Genomic DNA, 11,302 nt, shown 5'->3' with positions numbered 1-11,302 from the left:
TAAAGGTTATCGGTAGCTGGAAGCGTAAAGAGCAATATGTGTGAATCGCACACGGTGGTTAGACGCAGTCTGAATTGCGTGAGCATATCGAAAGGAAGGGCGTCGCGACGCGTCGCGTCGCGTCGCGTCGCGTCGCGTCGCGTCGCGTCGTGTCGCGGCGAGGGTGCCGTTGTACGCGAAGCGCAAGCGTCACAGGGAGCAGAGGTTTGGGGCCACGCGGCGGCACCAGTCGCTCCTCTTAAACCGCGAAACACGTCCCGGCGCGGCGTCCTCCAGGACGAAAATCGCGAGTCCAACTGTCTCTCTTTCTCTCTCTCTCTCTCTCTCTCTCTCTCTCTCTCTCCTCCCTCCCTCTCTCTCTCTCACGTTCTCGCTATTGCTCTCGCTCTCGTTTGCGCTCGCGCGCTCTCACTCTCTCTTTCTCTTTCTCTGTGTGTGTGTGGGTGTGGGTGGGTGTGTGGGTGGGTGGGTGAGTGGGTGCGTGCGTGCGTGCGTGCGTTCGTTCGTTCGTTTGTTCGTTCGTTCGTTCGTTCGTTCGTTCGTTCGTTCGTTCGTTCGTTCGTTCGTTCGTTCGTTCGTTCGTTCGTTCGTTTCTCTTTCCCGCCTTCTACCCCTTCGACTCTCTGTTTTTCTCTTGGTCGCGAGTTATCCGATTAATCGCGTCGTGGGTACGCGTATGCGGGTTGAGTCATTAAAGTTCTCCCACGGTATCATGATCCCCTATCATGGTCGTCATGGCTCACCGCATGGACGACGACAGAACGACTAGAAAGACGATCCCGATGTTCCGTTCGATGAGATTCAGCGAGATTTCGCGGTATCGGCGACGCAAAGAAATACAAACAACGGTCGACTTTGAACACGTTCCTACCAAAAGCAACGTGCACGAACAATTGGGCGAAATGCTGACCGTTTTGGTAACCGATGTGTTCCTCGACCGAGTACCACGTACCGCTGGAGAACGTCCGTTACGATACCTTTTTCTACGCGAGACTAACCTTGCCACGAATCGTTCTCTATCCTTAGGTATTTGTAAAAAGATTTCTTTAAAAACGTACCGTGTGTAAGAGATCAAGTGGTTGGAATAAATCGAGGGATTCACGCGAATCGAGTAACACCGGAGCTGGGAAAATGCCGATGCATCGGTGCAGTGTCTCGAAACAGTGCTACCTGACGGACAGTTAGTATTCTTCCGTTAATTGCGAGCAAATTGATTCGTATCGAGATTGCACTGTTTAGCAACGATCTCTTAAGATTGGCTAACAGCTTCGGACAGTCGAGATTTGGCCTTTGGTCGTGAATTAGCATTTTCTACGTTGTCGAAATTAGTTGTCGCCCGTTTGAAAATATCCACGTATTAAATGTACACGTACTTACACGTATACGTATCGTATCCTATTTATGCGTGTATACTTGTATGCGTGTATTCGTTGATCGAGGATTGATCGTCGAGCAGCTAGCTAGTCGGCGATAAACTGGTCGTATCGGAAATTAGCAGTGAAGAAAAAAAAATTCAATTGGTCGATATTGTGTCGCGTCAGGTGTCTGTGTCCCTTTCAATTTTCCAAGACGAAAAGATCGAGATCGATCGAAACAAAACAAAACGTTTTTTACTCGTTCGTGTCTTTCTACCGATTCTTCGTTAGGTGAACACTGCCGTTTCAAGGCACAACCGGAGGGACGGTTTATCCCAGAGAGGAAACCGATAAATGGATCCAAGGCTTTTCCGGCAGAATTTCTTTCGAAAGGTAAACGCTGCTTTTAAAAAGGTGAAATTTATATTCTACGAACCACTCTGAACCTGTCTAATAAGTATTTACATTTGGAATTGTGTTGCTCGAAGAAATGAAAATGGCCGTGTTGATCCATAGTGCGGTGTCGTTTGAATCGAATCGTGTACTTGGTTTGCTCCGTTTTAGAAACGAGCAGCGAATAATCGGCTCTGAGCGTTGCTGGCTAAGCGTCCAAGGATCTCATTTGTACTTTTACGAATCTCCAATACGCGGTTGATATCGCTTTTTCGTAAACGATGCGTCGTCGGTTATCGTTCCGATACGAGATGCCTGACTGCATGGAACTGCGCTAAAGCGTCGCGTCGCGTCGCGTCGCGTCACGAGGAGAGGAGAAGAGAGGAGATGAGAGGAGAGGAGAGGAGAGGAGATGAGAGGAGAGGAGAGGAGAGGAGAGGAGAGGAGAGATTTGGGAAGAAAACGCAAGTCGACGCACGTCCGTTTCGCATTTTCAGCTGAATCTCGTCGATGGAAAATCCTCCTCTAAACATCCTTCCTTGATCGTTGGCCGACTTTGGTCGCGCGATCTATCCCAGCTTCCTTCGCGTCGGCTATAGCTCGAGGAAAGCCGCGTAACGCGTATCGTAATGTTCGGCGTTGTTAAAAGAGGGAAAAACGTCGAGGACGGATCGTCACCGATGGGCCAGGAACAGAACGGGAAAGGATGGAAAAACGGTGAACGAGAAGAAAAACACGAAACGGATAGCAGATATAATATCGGCGGAAATTTGGACAAGAGTGTATCGAGGTTAAAGAAGAGGTTCGACTCTGGGCGGACGAGTCGGTACCTCGAGGAAACGCGAAAGATCCTACGGAGAGGTTCGTTGCCGTGCACACACGGTGATTCGTTTCCGTTTGTCGCGCAGAAATATTGCTCCACGGGGAAAAGCACGATCGGACGGATGTGCGCGTACTAGGTGCCGCGTGTGTGTTGATCGAGAACTGTTCGTCGCTGGTGACTCTGGTGTTAGGTTTCTCTGTACCGAGTAAATAACTTGGTAACGTGCATCCACGAACACCGTGACCCGATTACTCCACGATCGAATTACTTTCGGGTTTAATTGTGCATCCATAATGAAACCCTTCCCGGAACGATAAATCCGTCCAACCGAACCAACTCGGGAGACAACGAAGACTGAGCAACGTGCTTCACAGGATTTAGATGTCAGGTAACGTTTAACGATCCTTATTTATTTCACCGTCAGCGAAACACGTCTATCTTTTTACTCTCCTCGAATACCAGCACGATACGACCAACCATTCTCTTCTACTCGGACTCTTTTTCCATTATTTCACCGTTCCGAGCCCCGGAATTATTTAAACCGTAACCCCGGACGTTGTTGACGCGCTCGTACCACGAAACGACAAAGAAACCAACAAATCACACGAGAAACTCTTTTATTCGCGTAATTCGATTAATCCGGGATTTCACGAATTGTACGGTACGAACGTTCGAATGGTATCGCCCGATGGTTCTTATCGATGATTTCTAGCGACGTAGAAACCGAAAGCCAACAACATAAACGAGTAGTAGACGAAACGCCAACATGAACAAATTTACAGATAAAAGAAAGGAGAAGGGACTCTGAACGATTTTTTCCGACGACAGAGCATCGATAAGCAAGTTTCGCGACGGGGAGAAACGTTCTCGTGGTTCCATTAGATCAGATCGGACTAATATCCTCTCTCTCGGGAGGAGGGTGGCGAGCAATCGGGTTAAGAGGGTCTCGAGTATCCCGAGATCCGAGAATTGCGCCGAAAACGAAAAATGTTTGCCCAGATACGATCGTTCTCTCGACTTTCCATACAATTTTTTTTTTTTTACCCCAAACTCTCTATATCGGCCAAACTATTATACATGCCCGTTAACCTCATTAACGTCTTCAAATGCAACTCTCGAACTTGAACATTTTTACTAGCAACGAGGGTAAAGACCGAGATTAGCTGCCCTCGATGCTTTCCCATCCCGGGGATTCGAACCTTACAAGGTTTCCCTGGCCCGTTCGATACTCGATATAAACCATAGTACACGCGTACACGGCCCAACCTACGAATATACAGGATCTCGATAGGGAATAGAAATTTCTCGAGTGAGAAATTTCTGTCGCTTGGATGCTAGTTTCCGAGACTATTACGTATTAAGAATTTACTGTCGGATTTCCGAGTACATACTTTCTTAACAACCCATCTCCATGTAAACCCTCGATAGCGGCTTCTGTTCTGCAAACCACACACACACTCTCCTTAGATACGTACAAGTACCGATATAGATGATTATTTTTTACTCTAGTGCGGTTTACCTACACTTTATCGAGACTCTTTTCTTATCTCCTATCTTTATTGTTATTTCATCGATCGGTGGATATTATTTTTTATCGGATATCGTGTTTCAACGAGAAATTCTCGACGCAGATTCTCGCGTTTACCTATTTCGATTCAGACGAGAACAGAACTCGATCGCGGGAGAGAGGAAGAAAGAAAGAAAAAAAAAGAAAGAGAAAAGAGTCATTGACACTGGATAACTTCCGGCATACGAGGAACAACCAACCGGTCAATCTTTCAATTTCCACCAGCGTAATCGAGCCTCGTAGATCCCTCGTTGACCGCAACGGTTCCCTTTAACAACCAGTAATCATCGGTGGTTCTTGTCCCAATCCTACCACACTACGACGAGTTTGCATCTTCTGCACAGCAGCCCGAGTCAACTAGTATTTTATTATGCACACGGTGGCTGGTATTTTAAACAATAGTGAAATCCTTGGTGCAGCTTTACCGTCTAGCTTCACCGTCTAATTGGGAAATTTTTCACTTTTCGTTCCGAGCATACCGTTCTCTTCTGTACTTTCGAGACACAAAGAAGCGTCGACTTTAATAACACTCGGTGCATAGATAGAGAAAGAAACGGTATTCGAAACTTATTAAAAGAGTCCCTTCCCTTCCACTTGTGCGAAAGAATACAAATCGACATCCGTTCTCGACGCGATCCGACGCGACGCGACGCGATCCGACGCGACGCGACGCGACGCGACGTCTCCAGGATCCCCGTTAATGTAAACGAAGAGATGAACGAGGAAAAGAGAAAAACCAGTGACACCGACCCAAGTGTTATCCATCCACCCTCTGCCATTAGAGTCCTTTTCACCAGTGAAACTATCTTGTCCAGGGACGATCCCCCCTCGTCCTTTCTCCGAGACATTGTCAAACTAGGCTTGGATACGATAACGGCCGACGAGGAAACGAAAATGATTGTAATTGACCCCCGCAACCAAAAATAATTTTTTCGCGAATGATTTGAAATGATTTGAAATTTAATCTTTTAATACGTTTTTTAACCAAGCCTCGATCAACAAATTGATTTTCGTCTTATTTTCACCTCTAGAATATCCCATAAAAATTTTTCCCAGGGCTGGCCAAACACCCTGTATACTATTTTTTTGTTACGCATCTTTGATTTTTAATCATCAATTCCTTAGAATGTAAATTCATTTCTCTATCGTGACATAATATGTAGGTACACGTACGAAAACTTGTTTCTTACAAACAAGCGGCAATTCGATGTCGAATTGCCGCAGCTCCCCCGTTACAACACTATCCGATTCTACTATCGTGTTTACTTCTTATCCGAGAGCCCTACAAGCTACTAGCATCGATAGAATTTTGTTGCTAGCTGCGCGGTTAGAATGGAAATTAGGTTGCTACTATCTTTCCCCTTGTCGCCCTCCCAACAAAATAACAGCTACGCGCGCTAGACACGTTCCTATTTATTATACATAGTTGGTCGAGAACGTTTTCTTTTATGTTCCTTTTATGTTCCTTTCACGTTTCTCGCTTCGACGTTTAAGCGCAATTTAGTTTGTTGCTTGTTCGTTGGAAAAGAAACGTAAGTACAACATATGTACGTTATACCAAAAACCAAATCGAAAATTCTTTAGATCGAATTACAGTTTGGAAGCAACGTCTATAGAGAAGATATGTAACGACAACGATACATTTTCAAGAGCATAGTTTATCGAGCAGTCCGATCCAAGATTTGGACAAATTTCCGGCTAAAAGGCATAAGATGAAAATGTCGAGGATGATATCGGAGCAGGAAAGTCGTACGATTAAGGTACTCTAGGGAAGCGAAACGAAGGAAAATAAAAAGTAACGTGGTAAATTGTTAAATCTGTTAATAAAGTAAATATGGTTTGATAGGTGGTCCGGTCGGGGATTGCGCTGGCTGTCGTAAGGGCGTAAAGGCGTAATGGCGCGAACGCGTAAAGGCGTAATGGCGCGAACGCGTAAAGGCGTAAAGGCGTAAAGGTGCGCGACTCGCGTTACGGGCCTAAACACGCTTCGTTACTTGGTGAAGAATTTTTCCAGCGGTGCTCGCCCCACGACTATGCCTTCCACACAACCTCCGTCGCTCGACCGAGGTAAAAAAAAAGGTCGTTTATAAAAAGCGTGGCTCGTAAGGTGTGCAAGTAATTACATGGGCGGTCGACGGTTAAGAGCAACGGCTCGTATACGTGCGTAAAATCTTACGAGTTAGGTTCGGTAACGAGACGCTATCTACATATGTATCTACGTACATACATGTATGCGTTTCTTCTCGGTTAAGATTTTAGCCTTTTCAACGACGTATAACCGTCTCCTCGAAATAATCGTCGGGCTCTGCGCGACCAAGTTTTCGTTTCGCTGGTAGAGATTTTTCAGCTCGGGATAGTTGCTCGGCGCGACAATTTTTTAAACACGCTTACGTTTCGTAACAGTGTCTTTTCTCAGATTCGTCGAGCTGCCACCACAAAGTCGTCAAATAATACGCGGTTTAAATGTGTGCGTCGAACATTTCGTGGTGAAAATTTGAAAGCGCTTGACCGGTTCCTTTTCCACCGTTGCTTTTAAACGCAATTTCACGGCCGAACGAACCAACAAAAATAATTTACAATTCCAACGTCCTGATTAAATGTACACGTACATACATCGACCGCGTAATTCGCCACGGCTGTAAATAACGCGTCGCGTAATTACTGCTATTTGTCACGTTGACGATACTCCATCGCGCGATCACTAATCACTATCTGACTGGCCGACTTGGCTCACTGTATCCGATACAGAATAACAAGCAACCGTTTGCGATCTTTGATTAAAATTTGTACATTGTAGTTGGCAACCCCTGATTTAACCTTAACCTCCCAGTAGGAATTCAAGTTGATCCACTTTAAGGATATACGTGTATGTATGGATTGATAGTCGATGTTAATTAGCATCGTCGATCGGACTAAATTAATTTACCCCTGTTACCGCTAATAATCGTTAGCGTATCGATGTATTTTTATTCTTGCATACCTACGTCAGCCCGTTGATATTTACATACAGCTGTATCGAAAGGCATAAGCGACAACGGTGTCGCGTCGCCTCGCGTCGCGCCACACCTCACCACGTCGTCTTTAATCAAACCCCCGATCTCGGGTCCCGGGTCCCGGGTACCGGGTCCCGGGTACCGGTGATTTTCTTTCGCTTGGTTCGCGGTTCGCTAGCCCGCGTGAAAACAATGAAAGGATTTATCGGGATTTAGCCAGCTGTTTTGTTCGCATGTACAACCAAGTGATAAGACCAAAGTTTCTTGTAAGTCTGGCCACGATATGTATACATACATACGATATATCCATAGACTCTGAGCACGCTCGGTAGTCGTCGACACGCTGCGTCAACGTGTTAATCGAGGCTACTTACGGAGCTGGACGCAAAACAAACTTTAACTTGTAAATAAAGATCGATCGGCATTTGTTGATGAAACGAGAGGAGCTGATGTTTGACCAGGACGTTTCACCCAAAGAATCATTGTAACGCAATAGCAGAGGGTTCGCGAATTTCAAATACGCTCGTAAATCGAAATTGTACCGGCTGACTCGGATATAATTGGACCGGACTTACGCCCAAAATTACGTGTTATTTGTTTACAGTTGACACCAAAGTTCCTATACGTGAAATATACATACATATTGTATATTGTATCTATTATATTTAGCAACAAGTTACAATGATGCTGTAGAGAGTCCCGATCGGCGAACGATACTTTGTCGCCTCGGTAACAATGCTTTTGAATAGACGACGCGATAAGCAACAGGTGAAACATTCAGAAACTCGTTAACGTCACGTTAATGTACATAATTGTTGGCCGTCGATTCGGCACGACGCGACGTATCGATCGATCGATCGATCGATCGCTGTTTAACAACGCCTTTAACTTGTAAATACATACGTATGCGTTTGTTAGACCCGTGGAATTAATAACGCTTAAAAAACTAATGAACAGAGTAAAGCGATCGAAGGCAGGTTATTTAGACTTGATCGCTGTAAGTGTTTAAACGGAGAGTGACGCGTGCGTTCTTCGATAGGATCGCCGTTTTCTACGGGTACGGAGTTCGAAGGGACATCGACGACAACATTTCGCGCGTTATAACAGAGGAAGATCCACATATCCCTGATCGGCCAAGATCCTTTCTAATCGAAACTCGTCTTTCGGTCTTTCGGTCTTTCGGTCTTTCGGTACGCTTCTCGATCTCGTTGAATCTTACGAAAAGCATCGTAAAACTAAACAAGCTTATTCCGGAGCCACCAGGAATTAATGTGCCTCGTAGCTTTTCTACATATCGAATCATGGAAAATCAGTTGTAATACTTTGACACGGTTAATTGGTTAGAAAGCTTTCGAAAATAACCTAACATTATCGCACACATTTTCCAACCCATTTATCCAACTGCCGGCTATTAGTGATAGATATAGCGTGGCTCGGCGTGGCTCGGCGTGGCGCGGCATCTCCAAAAGGAAGATAGCAACGTAAGAAACACAGGAAAAAGAGAAAAAGAGAAAAAGAGGCTAAAGCAGAGTGTGAACGAGAGGGCAGGGGAAGGGGGAGGGGTATAAGGGGTATATGTATATGTGGGTAGGTTACAGCATCAGCATTATTTTCAGTTGAAACGGATCGTTGGAAAGGGTGCAGTGGCGCGGTTGGCTGGCTGGCTGGCTGACTCTCGGCTATGCACGCTCGCAGAAACCGATGCGAAACGACGCGCGTTAATTCGTAGTTACCGCAGTAAATGTTTGAAATTTGTTGCGAAACTGTTTCGAGGTTGCATGTCCTGTTTTTTCAGGATCGAATGCAGCACCCCTCGACGAGGAACAGTCCAGTTATCCGATTTACGTTTACCCGATCATCGTCTCTCCTGCTTAATTTATCCGAGCGTTGAATGCTCCGAACACTCGTATTCGACTTCGGGTCTGGCTTCGGGTCCGGGTCCGGGTCCGGGTCCGGGTCCTGGTCCGGGTCCGGGTCCGTATCGATTAAACGACCATCGCCGAATATACATACCTTCGAGCCCCTTTCTTTGCCAGCGATCATCATCTTCTCATTCTTAACATTGTACGTAGGATGACAGGATTTCAATTATATGATGATTTTCAGCCAATAAACGTACCAGCGATACTACACTTTTACTTGGATCGCTCAACGAACACAACTCACTAAACGGTACAAATGCAACAAACTATTTAAACAAGTTTGTCCCTGGAGGTCTGTTGGTTCACGTTTTACTGAAAGAATTCTGAGTGAGTAGATAGGCGCCGCGCCGATCGTACCATCGGATAACCTGTTTCATGTCCTGTCGATAAATGTAGCCCGCAATCGACACGACGCTACGCGACGCCACGCGACGCCACGCGACACGATGCGACGCGACCCAGAGAACTCGAGGCAACATCAAGATTCATAGAACCGTTGCGGGCGCCATCAGCAGATGGATCTCCACGTATTCCTATTCTAGCATCAAAAACGTAGAGATAGGGAACGCGTTTCACGTACTCGGACTATGTCTTGATTCTCCATCGTCTCGTTGCGCGACCAACCTTTTCCCAACCTTATACAGAGTTTCTCTATACTTGCGACCAATGAACCTGAACTTGTTCGATCGTTCGAACCCACTTTCATGTTTTTCAAATATTCCTAATAGAAATTACAATAATTAATGGTAAATATCTATCGTTGGCTGGTCGTCTGTACCGAGTGTTAAATAGAGGAATCGATGGTACGATGTTGTTTGAACATGACGTTCGATGCATCGAGATGTTAAATCGATGACGCGCAAGGCGGTTCGCGTAATCGTGGAACGTGACGGAACGACGAGTAGCGACGCGACGCGACGCGACGCGTAAAGATTCTTCGACGGTATCCCGTTGGAGCGTGTAACGCGATTAAGTAATCGACATGAGCCGTGTTTACCGCCGCATAGGTTGGCTTACCTACATACGTACACGCGTAATTTAACAGGAGCGTAACGAGAAGTAACGCGTTCCAAGGATTACGCGTCACCGAATACAAATATTCCTGTTCGTGGAAATTTATTTGCTTCTTGACGGAAACGTTTCTTCCTCGCTTTCGAACCAGTATACATATTATACCTAAAGAATTTACCTATTTCCCGATCGCATCGCCTTTTATAGGACCTTCTCTGCGAAAAAATCTATTGGTTGGTCGAATGCGGCCATCTGGATAGATTGCACCAATCTTTTAAGCGGCCACCATTTCATTTCAACGAGAATACGACCCTTTGAGAGATCTAACGGAATATACAACGTCGACATTTATCAGAAAGAACTCTGATAAAAAAGAAAGTAGACGGGAAGTAAAGATGCGATGCGACACGACACGACACGACACGACACGATACGATTCGAACGAGAGCTTGCGCAAAATGCAATTACCCGTTTTCTTTAAAACGAAACCATTAGTTTTGTAATAGTATTTTCAAACGAGCGTTAGGATGCCCAATCGGCAATGGTTCCGTTCGTGTGACGCGTTTAATACATATGTATATCGTACGATATCGCGCGATATCGCACGATACGTTTGCTCGATGTCATGTTTTCGTTCGTTAATTTGCTTGCCTTTTTAGGTACACGTCGAGGCGAGCAAATAAAATCAAGGCACAAATCATCGGGGTAAACACGGTCTTGGAAGTTTGATGCATCCGGTCGTGTTTGCCGAATTCGTCGGTACGCGCCAGTCCGGTACAGGGATTTTCATTCTATTCGCTTTGAAATAGAAACAAGTGAAAAAATAACAAGTTTACGGTCGCTGCAACAAAAGCGACTCGCCCCGGCCTGGCATCGTCGCGTTGCTGATCGCTCGGATTGGTGAAATTTCGATAACGGGCCGACACGAGCCCGAATAGTCGGGCAATGTAGTTCACTCGCGGAAACCTGATTCATCGATTGGCAAACTCTGGGGGAGAACAGTTTTCGATAGGATTTCGATTCGATGGACGATTGCGCGCTCGATTAGCGATTTAACGAGAACGCTAATGTACACGAAACAACCATAGCTATTTCTCTCCGTCATCATCGTCACCGTCACCGTCACCGTCACCGCCACCGCCACCGCCACCGCCACCGCCACCGCCACCAGTCCCATCCCCCTCGGACAATTACATTCCTCGCTCGCGTTTGTTTCTATTCTCCCGCAATACCACCGT

The 11,302-nt window shown here is 45.9% G+C and overlaps 1 protein-coding gene across 3 annotated transcripts in view; it reads left to right on the top strand.

The window, feature by feature from the left end:
- The first annotated feature begins 243 nt into the window (after positions 1-243).
- LOC122405246 (dopamine receptor 2) overlaps positions 244-11,302 on the top strand; it is a 35,354-nt gene continuing 24,295 nt past the window's right edge. For 2 of the 3 annotated variants that reach the window (XR_006259752.1, XM_043409835.1), the window contains exon 1: positions 2,215-2,959. The gene's annotated coding sequence lies outside the window, so the exon portion shown is untranslated. Of the gene's footprint in view, positions 299-2,214; positions 2,960-11,302 lie in introns of those variants that run through there. The other variant, XM_043409836.1, reaches the window with a different exon arrangement.

This window comes from Colletes gigas, unplaced genomic scaffold, assembly GCF_013123115.1.
Source record: "Colletes gigas isolate AHSC1104 unplaced genomic scaffold, ASM1312311v1 Colletes_gigas_Sc00004, whole genome shotgun sequence".
NCBI lineage: Eukaryota > Metazoa > Arthropoda > Insecta > Hymenoptera > Colletidae > Colletes > Colletes gigas.
Note: the sequence above shows the minus strand (reverse complement) of the source record. Positions and strands in the feature narration are given on the sequence as shown.